This window comes from Phascolarctos cinereus, unplaced genomic scaffold (assembly GCF_003287225.1).
Source record: "Phascolarctos cinereus isolate Bilbo 61053 unplaced genomic scaffold, phaCin_HiC Scaffold_5;HRSCAF=322, whole genome shotgun sequence".
Taxonomy (NCBI): Eukaryota; Metazoa; Chordata; class Mammalia; order Diprotodontia; family Phascolarctidae; genus Phascolarctos; species Phascolarctos cinereus.
The window spans coordinates 253,635,812-253,650,065 of NW_027555958.1; the positions used below are offsets into that span (position 1 = coordinate 253,635,812).

General features: G+C 40.1%; 1 non-coding gene across 1 annotated transcript; it reads right to left on the minus strand.

The window, feature by feature from the left end:
* Positions 1-5,452: 5,452 nt before the first annotated feature.
* Positions 5,453-5,524, minus strand: TRNAP-CGG (transfer RNA proline (anticodon CGG)). Its single transcript has one exon. It is a non-coding gene; the product is annotated as a tRNA-Pro (tRNA).
* Positions 5,525-14,254: the final 8,730 nt, after the last annotated feature.

Below are 14,254 nucleotides of genomic sequence, written 5' to 3' on the forward strand. Positions count from 1 at the left end.
GCCCACTCACCGGGGAATAGTGTGACCCTGGTTTCTGGATGGATTGTTGTTATGATACTTTTACATTATGTTTGGTCAGTGTTTTATGATTAAACGTGAATGATGTCATCTTGGTTGATTTGATTAAATGGGAAGGATATCAGTGGAAATTTAGGGGTAATTTTGTTGTTGTTCAGTAGTTTCAGTAGGGTCGACGCTTCGTGATGCCATTTGGGGTTTTCTTGGCAAAGCTACCTGAGTGGTTTGCCACTTCCTTCTCCAAATGCCATTGTCTTCTCCATTAGGAATTATAGTAGTGGCTAATGGATGTCTTCTCTCCCTTCCACCACCCCACCCCCCTCACTATACTAGGCTTACGCCTAGGACTCTGAGAGTGAGTTGTAACTGTATGGCCACCCTCACCTAAGAAACTATTCCAATCTGCCAGTGGGAGAGCAGGTGGCGTGATCAAGCCATCTCCAACTCAGGGAAAAAGCCTGAAGAGAGTTAGGGATTGGTGTCAAACCCCGCATTCACTCTACGCATAGCAGCCAGCGTTCTCTATCTGCAGTGATGACCTATCCTGATCTCTTATAACATCAGTCCAGAATACCTACCCAATGTGTTGTAGGCCTCCCTATAATTTATTTTATATTTCCTGAGTACCAGTATAATTAGACATGACTGACCCTGACTCTTTTTCTAACCTATATTTTCTGTGTAATTTGTTTCTCTTTTTGCTAGTCGGGTTCAGGATTTATCTCACTAGAGGATTTATTAAGTACTAAACAAACCACTCCAGTCTAACACCTATCAGGTCTGAGCCTGAGACAGCTAACAGTGCTATAGCAAATCAGAATTGGAAGGAACCTCAGAGATTATCTAGTCCCCACCCCATCATTCTCTCTAACTACAAATCAGGCAATTTTTTAAAAAATTGAATTAAAAAAGAACTTCTTTCCTTCTTTGCTGAGAATATTTTTGTTGAATCTGTTTTTTCTTACTTTTTTCCTCATTTTTCTTATTTTCTTATTATTTCTTATTATTTTATTCTTTTGCTTAAACTAATTCCAAATTGAAATTAAGGAGTAAAATCAGAATATGGAAATTAATTTGAAAAGTTAGGTGGGAAGAGTGGGAGGGAGGGAATGAGCATTTACATAGAGCTTACTAAGTGCCAGGCATTGTGCTAAGCATTTTACAAATATCTCACTTGATCTTTGCAACAACTCTATGAGGGAGGTGCTGGAAGGTGGTGGTGACTCAGGCCAGGATGTTAACTCAGGTTTGAAACTGGAACAAAATGAAACATTCATAGATCATTTAACAGTTATCAAAAAAGACTCATTCTTTTGATTTCCTGCCTCTGTGTTGCCTACCACAGGGAAGCAGCTGGAACTCCTTGTGGCCTTTTTTTTTAAGCTTTGTATTCATATCTTTTTTTGGAGGGGTCTAGATTCCATCTTGTATCTCTCCTCTTCCTCTTCTCAGAGAGCCATCCCTTAATTTAAAAAAAAAATTTGAAATAGAAAAAATTAAGCAAAACCATCCAAAAAAAAATCTGACATGTAATATTTCACACCCATTGACCCCCAACTACTGGCAAAGGAGTAAGGGAGATGTCTTCCTCCATTTCTTCTTTGGGATTAAGCTGGTTCTTTATAAGTTCATGATATTCAGTTTATTTTTAAAATAAATTTTTATTGATGGCTTTTGTACTTTTACTTCATCAAAATTTTTCCCAGTATCCCACCTCCCCTCCCTGGGAGCCATCCCACAAAATAAATAATATTTTTAAAGAAAAAAAAAGGAAAAAGAACAAAAAATCATCAAAATTTATCAATACATCAAAAAAAGTTTTAAAATATATGTGATGATATCCTGGGCACCTTACAATGAATTAGAATAACTTTCAAGGTCTCTATTTCCCAGGAGGCTGTGATCTGGCTTTGGGGCAATGGGTTACTAGGCTGGTATTCTGATTGGCTGGAAATCTGTGAAGAGAATGTGTGAGACAGAGACCACTTACTCAAAAATAAAAACAAAGACTTAGATACCTTGAAAGTAGAAAGGAGTTTATTGCTTTCTCATGAGCAAGGGTACCGTCTTAGTCGCCATTTCAGGCCAGGAGAGTACGAGTTCGGCTGGGAAATCAAGGCTTATTTATACCCTAATTCGAGTTCCTCCTCCCTAACCCCCTTCTCCTTATCCCATGGGCTGGGCTTTTCAGGGGGTACAATCTATACACAAATTTGCCCAGAGACAAGAAAAGGCGGGAAGTTTTCAAGGGCAAACAGTTCAGGTTGGGGGCAGGGCTTATTCTTTCTGTTATGTGCTTAAAAACAGTGTCTGAGCGGGGAGGATTTTGAAAGCGACAATCAAGAATTATTAACAAGAACTATTGACCTTTAAGGAGGCTTCACTTCTGAGAGATCTTCGCTCACAAGAAGTATGACTAACATGCTGGGTACGCAGAGATGGTAGGAAAAGAGAGGTAATACACAGATGAGATTGGAGGTGACTAGATAATAGAGTGCATGGATTATGAAATGTATGTCCTGACACCTGAATCAAAGAAATACCAGTGGAATCTTAAGATTACAGATCTGAGCAAGTTGCTTCCACTGATTCCTAACTTGCCTAAAAGACTCTTAAGAGAACTCTACCTTCCCCAGCAGCTCCCCATAGGTGTCTTCCATGAGGCAAAGGACAATAAACCCTAAATATTTTTAGAGTTCATCCGCTGTAGAGGAATTAGATTAGAATTTTCCTGGATTTATACAAGAGGCTGCACAGATTAGTGTATGGGGAACATACAGAACAATTATTCTAGGTTGAATAATTATTACCTTGTTTTTTTATTTAATTAAATGTTTTGCTATCAGATTTGTGATGAGAGAACTGCACTGGTGAGGGATTGGCCAGGATTTATTTGCATATTTTATGGGGGCAGGAACTATTTTTTGCCTTTTTTTTTAAATCCCCAGTACTTAGCACAGTGCCTGACACATAGTAGGCATTTAATAAATGTTTGTTTATTTATTGATTGATTTGCATAATTGTTACCTGAAATTCTTTACACTGAATTTAGGAAAAGTAGCAAAGATTTTAGAACCAGAGCACAGGGGAAATGAAGGTGGGAAGAAAGAGAAGGGGAAGGAATGTTAAAAGATATAACCTTTCTTAAAGATATGCCATTTTAAACTCCAGGCACATGACTTCCCCAGCACCAGATTTGACAGGCCCTTGTTCCTTCTCTGCTATCCCACTATCCTCACTGTCTCTGAACTGTTCCTCTTTTAACTTCTAAATCTATGGAAATGAAATCCTTCTTACCTGATCCTCCTTATCTTACTACTAAAACAGATGGTCAAACTTGGAAAACCAAGTTGTTGACATTTGTTCTTCTCTGTCATAATGGAAGGAGTAATCAAGGACTATACATACAAGGACTTACCTCAAAAAAAAAACTTCCCTGTGTATTCCACTAATCTGATATTTTTTTCCTAATTAAATGAAGGGTGTGAATTATATTCATCAAAATGCTTTCTCCCAAACACTCAACTAAAATTAGCTACTCCTATCATAAGCTTGGGCTTATGATTGAAAAGTTTTGGGGAAGATTTGTATGAACTGATGCAAAGTGAAGTGAATGAAACAGAAGAACAATTTATACAGTAAGAGCAATATTGTAAAGAATCAACTTTGAAAGATATAGTAACTCTAATCAACACTATGACCAACAAAATTCCAAAGAACTCATGATAAAAAATGCTATCCACTTCCAGATAGAGAACTGATAGATTCAGAATGCATATTGAAATGTTTTCATCTATTTCTTTCTCTTCTTTTCCTTTTTTGGAACATGGCTAATGTGGACATTTGTTATGCATGACTATTCATACTTGTAACGGGTTTCATTTTTCTTACCTTTTCAGTGGGTGGGGAGAAAAAAATAAATTAAAATGATTTTTAAAAAATTTGTTGTGTGGGGCAAAACAGAGTGGTGTACTGCATTGCGTTGAGGGGAGACTTCTGTGGAGACAGGGGTTGGGGAAGAATGTGTGAAATTCTTCCCAGCCAGACACTGAAAACCTTGTTACCTTTGATACAAATACTAGGAACTGCAAATGTCTGCATGAGTAGAGATTAATGATACCTAGTATTTATATAATGCCTTAAAGTTTTCAAAGAGCTTTACAAATTTTAGCTTATTATCTTTGAGACAACTCTGAGAAGTTTCCCATTTTACAGATGAGAAACTGAGGCAGAGGTTAAATGACTTGCTCAGGACCCCAAGGCTAGTAAGTGGCTGAGGCAGGATTTGAAGTCATATTCCCCAATCTCTGTCAACATTCAACTGTGCCACCTAGCCTCCTCTATAAGAAAGGATTATAAAATAGTAAGAGCACTTTACTTCCATACTTATAATTGGTCTCTCTGCATCAAATCTCTCCCTATTCCAATCCATCCTCCACTCAGCTGCCAAAGTAATTTTCCTCAAGTGAAGGTCTGACCTGTAACCAAATCATCTTCCTACTCAGTAAACTCCAGTAACTATTGCCTTCAGGATCAAATATGATGTCCTCTATTAAATCTGGCCCCTTTCTATTCCATGGACTTGAGGATCCATCTCTGCTGGTCTTGCTACTCTTGGAACTACATCTCTTAACTATGCATTTGCCCACGCTGACCCTCATGATTGGAATGCTCTCTCTCCTCTTAGTTTCCTTGGCTTTCTTCAGTAATCAGCTCACATCACACCTTCTGTAGGATGCCTTTCCTGGTCTTCCCAGCTGCTAGTGCAACTCTCAAATCACCTTCCAGCTGCTAGTCTGTGCATAGTTATTTACATGTTCTCTTTCTCCTCCCACCCCCATTGAAACGTGAGCTCTTTGAGAGCAAAAACCAAGTTTTTGTCTTTTTTTTTTTTGGTAGCATTGTAGCACAATAACTAGCATGATGCAAATGCTTAATAAATCCCAGGACGGTAAAGTATGTCAAGTGGAATACTGTGAGATCTTGCGCAGTCAGATCAATCTTCCTAAAATATTGATTTCATTATATTGTCCTTCGGGTTGAATTGGTTCCCACCAACTAGAGAATAAAGCACAATATCCTTAGTCTGACATTTAAGACTTAATCACAATCTGGCTTCATGTTATGTAGCCAACCTTACCTTTTACTACTGCACCTCAAGAATTCTCTGGCCCTCATTATTCCTTGAGCAGATCGCTTGGATTTCTATCTCCCCATCTTTGCTAACGCTGAATGCTTCCCATCCCTACCCACACTCCTTTCTTTTTTTCTACATGTTTCTACTCATTCTTCAGGGGCCATTAAACTTCACTTCCATCCTCGAGAACTGACATTTTCCTGCCCACTCACCCATTTCTTTCTTTAGCACTCACAGGCAACATCCGCACATTTCCAGGTTCGCGGGAGTCTATTAAGAAGTTAAAGTACCAAAAACGGGCTCGTCCGGGATTTGAACCCGGGACCTCTCGCACCCGAAGCGAGAATCATACCCCTAGACCAACGAGCCGACAAAATACGGACACTAGAGAGAAACTTCTGAGGCTGTGTGTTGTATGTCTAGGCGTGTGCTGAAGAAATTAATTTTTGGGTTCTTTGCATAAGGGCAAGATTGTAGCAACAGAAAACTGGAAGCGGGGACGCCTGGCCCCGAGCTCAGACTCCAGGCTACAGCTCCTCCCAGGAAATAGCGCGTTTAGGGAAGTTGGAAGGAGGGAAAGGGTCCTCAACTCCGCCCCTTGCATCTCAGTGTCTCTCTCAGTCTCAGTATCTGTCTCTCATTCTCTCTTTCTGTATGTCTCTCTCTCTCTCTCCCCCCCCCCCACTCTCCGCCCCCGCCTCGCCAGGTACACATCTCTTCGCCTCTTTCCCTGTTTAGTGTCCTAGGACGCACAGATTGTACCTGGCCTCAGCCCAATTATGCTTCCTTATCCTGGGATCTCCGTCTGAAAGTCCCCCAACCCATTCCACTCCACCCCTTCTACCTCTGTCATTCCTCCATTCTAGCCATTTGCCACGATCCCGGCCCGGCGGTCCAGCTCCTGGTACTCCTACCAATGCCGGGTTTCCACAGATGACTCTGACCTCTAAGGACGTGATCATTTACTTCTTTCCAGAAGAATGGGGACCCCTTAGTTTAACACAAAAGACCCTTGTCCTGGACTTGATGTAGGAAAATTATCGGGCTCTCTAATCCCTAGGTGAGTGAGACTCCCTCTACCTCTCTCTTCCCAACCCCTCTTCAGGCCCTAGGGACTACGAGGTTCTAGGAAACAGTCAGAAAAGAGGGCAGAGACAGAGTGAGGCCCTAATCAAGACCCATTCCTAAAGACGGCTTCTTTTATTCCCGCACATACATGTTCGGTGCCAAGGATTCATACAAAGACGACTGAAGATAGCTCTCATAGGGCTAACAGTCTGGTTGGGGGAGATTGGTATATGATTAGGGTTACAAGATTAGTACATATATCGGAAGGGGAGGGAGAGAGACAGAGCACTGTGTGCTGAGACAATCAGGGGAGGCTTAAGGTAAGGGATGACATTTGAGCTGACAGTTGATAGAATTTTGATAGGCAAAAATGGGCATGGGAAAGGGCATTCCATTCTGTTGTATACCTACCTCTCTATCTTTTGCCCACACTCAGAGAACCTTCAGTTCTTGATCTAAACCAACCCATAAGTGATCCCCAAGGGAACCAGGAACCCTCTTGGACTTGCCTTATACTATACCCCCCACCTTTCCTCACTTTTCTTCCATTGGGAGGAAAAATTAAAGTTTCTTCTACGTTGGTAAAGAACCTTCACTCAACTGTCACTAATATCTCTCCAGGACAGTGAGATCCATCCTGAGCCTAGGCTCACTGGCTTCCCATCAGATTAGAAGTTCATATTTTCATTCCGTTCTTGCTAGTTCTTTGTCTTCGTGTTTGCTTAGTATAACACTTCTCTTGCAACTTGCCAACAATCTTCCATCATCCAAACATCTCCAACTTTTCCTGTCTTTAGAGATACAGTATGCTACAATAAATGAATAAATGAATGAATGAGTTCATTTAAAAGCATGTATTAAGTTCTTCTTGTCAACCACTGTGCTAAGCACTGGAGGTACAAATAAAGTAAAATCAATTCCTGCCCTCAGGGAGCTTAGAGAGACAACAAATGTAGGGGACTGGTGGCCAGAAAAGGAACACTTTGTTAATGAACATTGCAGGGAAAGTTATAGCAGGGCCATAATAAGTAAATTGACACATTCCTTCCAGGAAAAATGGCAGAGGTGATTTGATTATGGTCTCAGATTTAAAGGAGGGGAAGAGTGTAATGGTTATGAACACAATGGTAATAAGCTTAAGAAAGCCATAGAAAACATGGAGAGAAGTGGAGTGTGGTTGGGGAATTTCTGAAACAGTAGGCCAGGAAAGGCAGTCGCTAATAAAGACAGTAGAGCCCTAGAGTAGAAATCCCAGAGATTAAAGTACAGAGCAGGATATGGGGTCTGGGCTCACTTTTAGCTGTGTGATTGTAGGTAAGTAATTTTATACCTCAGAACTTCAGTTTCCTCATTGTAAAATGGGGATAATAACATTTTGCTTAGGAGTATGGCATAGTAAATACAGAGGCAGCCTTGGAATCAAGAGAATCTAGTTTTAAATCCCGCCTCTGACCAATACTAACTGTGTGAGGAGGCACAAGTCTTTACCCAGTAGCCGTATATAAAAGTTGAACAACTTCACTAGAGTGTTTGCTATACCCACGGAAATCAGGAGAGAATGCCTTTTTGCAAAATTTAACAATTCCCTGGGAGCAGCTAGGTGGCACAGCGCCTAGAGCACCGGCCCCAAAGTCAAGACAATCTGAGCTCAAATATGGCCTCAGACCAAACACTTGATGCTTACTAGCTGTGTGACCCTGGGCAAGTCACTTAACCCCAATTGCCTTAAAAAAAAACCCCAAAATTTAACAACTCCCAGCCCTAATTCTTGTGTGAGATATAATGAAAATTTATTTATAGAGCTCAAGCAGGGCAACCCCAAGCTTCCTTTTGCTTGACTGGAATGCCAATTGAACATGCATGGAGAAGAAGAAGGAAGGAAGTTATATATTTAAACTAAGGCACTACATGCAATTAGGTGGAGAAGTGTATAGAGTGCTAGAGTGGGAGAGGTGAGAGGAAGCTAGGGATAACATTGCTAAAGAAAAAAGATTATGGAATCATTTTTTAATTGTACAGAAGAGAAAGATCAGAAGAATCAGATAAGGAGGATTGCTTAGAAAGTTACATGTTGAAATTAGTATATACTTAAAAAGAAAGGCTAGCTATATATAATGCAGATTCAAAGTTTCATGTACTAAATAAATAAATAAAATGGGGAATGGGGGAAATAAAACTTTCATTACCTTCTCTCCCAAAAAAATAAGAAAAAAGGGAACTAAAAATTGAAAACTGTTATATTACTTCATGAGGAAATCCTATAAAGAAAAACATCAATAAGTGTATATAAGACATATGGTAGAGCACCATACTGCTTCTGTGGTACCCAATCCTGTCTGTGGAGGAACCAGACCCAGCTGAACTTCCCAGGGAAATCTAATCAATAAAGACTGGTTCTTTTACTGAAGAGATTTGGCCATGGGGTAAGCAGAAGCTTCATCTCCAGAAAAAAGAGATCTCCTGCTAAGATTCCCCACTTCCTTGACTCTGTTAGCCCCAGAGAAGTCCCTGATTGTCTAGATTCTCTTCTTTTCTTTCTCTCTTTTCTTTAAGACCAAGTCTTCCAATCTTGCCCAGGGTGAAAATGCATTTGCCACTGAGTCAGCCTGGCAGCCTTCTCCTCCAAGGGATTTACCATATTCATGCTCATCTTAGTGCAGATGCCCAATTGACTTTAGCTCTCTGAAACTCAGAATTCCCAAGCTCAAGCAAGCCACCAACCAAAGTCTTCCAAGAAGTAGGAACTACATTGTTTTCTACCATGTCAAATTTCATCATCATCATCATCGTCATCATCATTTTGTAGTTCTTTACCACTGGAAAGAGAAAAAGGAAATAAGAGGAAAGAAAAGGGGGGAAAAGAGCTAGCAATACAGGACATTTTGGTAAAGATTGTTTATTGAAGTGAGATTTGAAGATCCAGCTGTGCAATGGAAAACTAAGTCCTTTCTTTTTCCCTTGCACAGACTCCCTCATGAGATCTTGAGCCCTTCCCTCTTCAGTGGTCAGACTGCAAGGGCAGTTTTTAGTCAGAAACAGAGCTTGTGCAATCACCTGCTATCTACAAAATTGGGGTATTCCTTACCTCTTTCCATGCACTGGGTGCCAGGGCAATAGGTGCTTTGGTCCTCAAAGAGAAAAAAAATCAGCAAAGCTCATCAATACATTAAAAATGTATGAAAATATGTGCAATGTACCATACCCTCGGACCTCTCACTTCTACAAAAATCCAAGTCTTGTTTATCTAGTCCAACTCCTTCATTTTATTGGGGAAGTTGCCTTAACCAGAATCAGAACAATCCCTTTACTTCTCTGGACCTCACTTTCTGCCTCTGTAAATGTATGAACAGGAGTGGGAAAAGAGGAGAAAGGAGAGGGGAATTTCCCATAGATGAGTTTCCACAGATATTGCTTTACAAGGGATGGATACCAGTCTCCTAGACATGTATTACTGTCTCTATGTATATGTGTAAAATTAGGGTAACTGAACTAAATGACCTTACAGGTGTCTTGTAGCTCATGAATTCTATGATTAGATAGAAAAGACCATTAAGTCCAAGCTGTCTGTGAAGCATTAATTCACCCTTTACTGCACCTTCAGCCTCTCTTTTAACATCTCCGTAATGGAAACCTCAGCATCTACAGAAGTAGTCCATTTAAATTCTGGATAGCTCTAATAGTTGGAATCTGCTTCTCTGTGATATGGGAAAATTACAAACCTATACCTAAAATTTGCCTTACCTGCCTTCCTACGGTATTTACAGTTTTATGTTCCATATGCTGAAAATAGTCTAACTCCACGCACAAAATTATTTCCTGTGTTAGCGATAAGAAGAGTGTTATTTGACCTATTTTATGATAAAGAGAGATATTATATACAAACTTGCAAAACATAAACTAGTTTCTCAGGTTCCCAAAGGTATTGAGTATCTCTCCCTTGAGTTTCCATAAATGTTGCCTTTCAAGGGAAAACCACCTATCTTCGAGACATGAATAACTGTTTCCTCTATCTACTTCCACGCAGCAGTCTTGAAGATGCCTTTATCTCATCTGAAAAGTTGAATTACATAATATAGTCCCAAACTTCTCTCTTGCTCTATGCTAGTTCCCAAATTGTGATCAAGGAATGTGATTACAACGTTTTTGAAGCCTCCTGCCTTCTTCCTGCTTCTGACCTCACTAGAGTCACTTGCTTCTCATCCTTGCATGGTTTCTCATATGTCTGCAATTATATAAACAAGCAATTCTATTCACTAGAACTTTGAGATCCATTTCCCTGAAAAGAGAATCCATCAGCTGCTATTCATAATAAATTGTGATTAATTTATCATTTAATCAGATTTGTGATCATTGTGTTATCTATAGCATCTACAACTTCTACCCTTTTGCCTAGTTCTGCCTTTGAGATCACAGAATCATAGATTTAAAAGTAGAAAGAGGGACAGCTAGGTGGTACAGTAGATAGAGTGTCAATCTTGGAGTCAGGAGGACCTGAGTTCAAATCTGGCCTAAGACACATGATACCAGCTGTGTGACCCTTGGCAAGTCACTTAACCCTGATTGCTTCATCAGTCTCTCACCTTCATTTTACAGATGGGGAAATTGAGACACAGAGGTTAAATCTTTCACTTGATAGTTCATCCATGTGACTCTGTCATTTTCTCTGTCTACAGACTGTGACTCTAACCAGTTGTAGACTCTCTCCTGCACTTCATATTTGTGTTTGAGTCTTGTCTCTCCTCTCACCAAAGCAGTTCTACGAAGATGGGAGAATTTGTCCTCCTTCTTCCAAATCCACCACCTCCCTTCTACTTTTGGTGCCTAGAACTATTGTAAGGGAAGGACTTTTCTCTTAGTGTTTGTGGAAAGTGTTTTTTATTGTTATTGTGTAAAAGTAATTTTGATGTTATAAATCTGTGGCAATAAGATTGTGCAAAACCATCCCCTTGTTGACACAGCCCAGGATGGATGCATTTCTTTAACATTTCTTCACTGACTTTAGAGCTGGGAGACACTTTGGAGTTCAACCTTTCCATTTTGAAGTTGAGGAAACTGAAGTCCTGAAATTTATGACATTGTGCCCAATGTCACAAACACATGAAGTTGCTAGATCAGGATTCAACCAAGTCCTTCTGCTCTGTGTCCAGTATTCTCTACAAAAGTGTGAGGGGGCCATCTCCAGTTGTCCTGATCTATATCTTGCCACTGGACCCAGATAGCTCCAGAGGAGAAAGTGAGGCTGGTGACTTTGCACAGCCCTTCCTCACTTAAATCTGATTCAAGTGCAAATTACCTTCTTGGTGTCATGGTCCTCTTGGAGAACACAGGACTAAGAACAACAACAAAAGTGTGAATTGTTTAAATCACACAGCCAGGAAGAGAATCCCGTAGATTTCTCATTACCAATCTTCAGTCACTCAGAAAATTTTAAAATAATAGCTTATTACAAATAATAATCTTAAAATAATTGAAAAGCTCTTTTAAAAAAGGTATTTACATAGCACTTTAAAGTTTGCACATGTAATATATCATATATACATCATATGTATGTGTGTTATATATGAGGATTATGTATTATGTATTATATATGATTATGTATTATATATGCTTCCACATCTCTTCCCATTAGAATATCAGCTCTTTGAAGGCAGGAACTGATTCACATTGATTTTTGTATCCTGGCACAGTACCAGACACATACTAGACACTTAAATAAATGCATATTGATTGACAGATTGCTGTGTGTACACATGCGTATATATTAGCACCAATGATGTTCTGTGGTTGTGAAACGTGGAATACTATAACCTCTGAAGAATCATAGTTGTGGGTCACCTAGGCAATGGAGAAACCCATGAATGCTGTAAATAGGCTCTGGCATATTACCAAACCAATTGTAAGAAATAGTAAAAAAAAAAAAATACCATTAGAGATATCCAACCATAAAGAGAAGTAGGCTGGTTATGTTGTGAGAGCTGGGAAAAACTTGATAGACAGCCAGAGTGCTTCACCAGCATCCATGCCCTAACAATAGATCTTAGAGAAAGGTCCCTAGCACAATGAGTTTCCTGCCTATGGAGGATTTACAAGAGGGAGTAGACAAGATTCTCAGAGAATGAGGAGGCATAGGATGAGTGGGTAAATGGGTTTCAATCTTTATCTGAAAAGATTCACATCTATGTCCTAACAGGTACCCCAAAATATCACCCCAAGAATCTACTCAGTCTTTGTTCACATTTTATGTCCACATTTTATAGTTGAAGAAATCGAAGTTTAGAGAGGTTATTTGACTTGTCCCAAGATCACATAGCTAGTAAGTGTCTGAGGCAGGTTTCACACTCAGGACTTTCTGACTCCTGGCTCAAGATTTACTTCCTTGACTCCACCACTGAGTCCACCTACTAGACCACCCAGCTTCCCGTGACATGAAAAATCCATTATAGTGAAAACAAGAGGTAGGTATCTTCTACTCTGTCAATCTCAAACTTCAAATTTATAGGCTTAGAGAAAATTACTCTTAACAGCTGTTAAATTTATTAGCAAGAATGAGTAATATCAAAATGCGCTTAAATATTTTTTTAATGTACCAAAGGTTGTAATGGGGTCATTTCTTTTTACTCCTCTACTACCCTACACTGAGTATTGGGGGGGGGGGAGTTACTGCCCAAAGGCACTGAGATTTAAACTCTAGGTAGATATTTTCCTAGCATTATTCTCTGAGAAAACCAAAGGAAACAAAGGTAATATTGAGTGGACTTCACTAGAGCCAACTCCTAGGTCAGCACCAGCCACAAGTGGATAAAGCCTGGAATGAGGAGGAACTGAGTTCAAATACTGCCTCAGACACTTACTAGCTGTGTGACCCTGGGCAAGTCACTTAATCTTGTTTGCTTCAGTTTTCTCACCCGTAAAACAAGGTGGAGAAGGAAAGGCAAAACACTCCATATCCTTGTCAAGAAAACCTCAAATTGAGTCACGACTGAAAATACAATCCTAAGCAAGAACTCATTTACCCTCATTCTCTGGGGTGTAACAGATGGTATCTTGCTCTTGCCTCTCCACAACCTCTGTCGATTGCCCCCTAAACTGAAGCAGATGTGCCTTCCTCTAGGCTATAGGAATCCTCAAAACAAACCAAGCTTTCCTGAATGTCTCCTTTAGCCCAAGGATTTTCTATCATTCTAGATAGATCCTCCAAAGACTCTGTGATCCTAAATACGTCCTCCCCAGTTTCTGGGATCCCAGTGAGATCTTCCTAAATCTTTCTGAGCTGCACTAACAATGGCAGTACACAATTATTGTAGAAAACGTGCAACAGATAGCACTTAACAGGGCCATAAACATCACTTTCACGTCATCCCCAGAAGCATCCCCAATCAGTTAAAATTTCATCTCTCCACATTCTCTTCTGCACAATAGGAGAAGAACCCAGGCAGTTGTGCTGCCTCCTTATTCTGCTGCTTCCCATATTTCGAGACTAGTTCAAATCATTCAAGAATGGTAAAGAACTTGGCTGCAGTTCTTCGGCTGTGTTAATGACTATGGTCCTGGAAACCCTTAACCAATCTTCTGGCCGCTTCTGCAATGCTCGGCTTGCTCCCAGCCCATTTGTCCCTCCTCACTTTTAACAGCTATGTGGCTTTGGATTCAGCTGCGTGCTCTGGTATCGTCTGCAAATCAGAATGGGAAAAGGGACCAACGAAGAGAACTCCTATAGGGACCGGACCTTCCTGTTCTCTTTCGCCATCTCTACCTTGCCACCAAATATATATATATATAATTTATTTATTTTTTTCCTCCATTGTCGGGGCTTCTTCCACATTAAGGCTTCTCTTTAATGAAGTAGTCCCTCCGGTCCAAAAGCATCATGGGACATGTAGTTCAGAACGTTCTCACTTTTCCCCTTAAATTGTAAAGTATTAGGCCGCTTATAGTTCCATAATCGCCCGGGGTGGGGGGTGGAGAGGGCAGAAATAATCGGGATGGGAAGAAACTTTTTTAAAGAGACAAACATCTTTGAAACACTTAAAA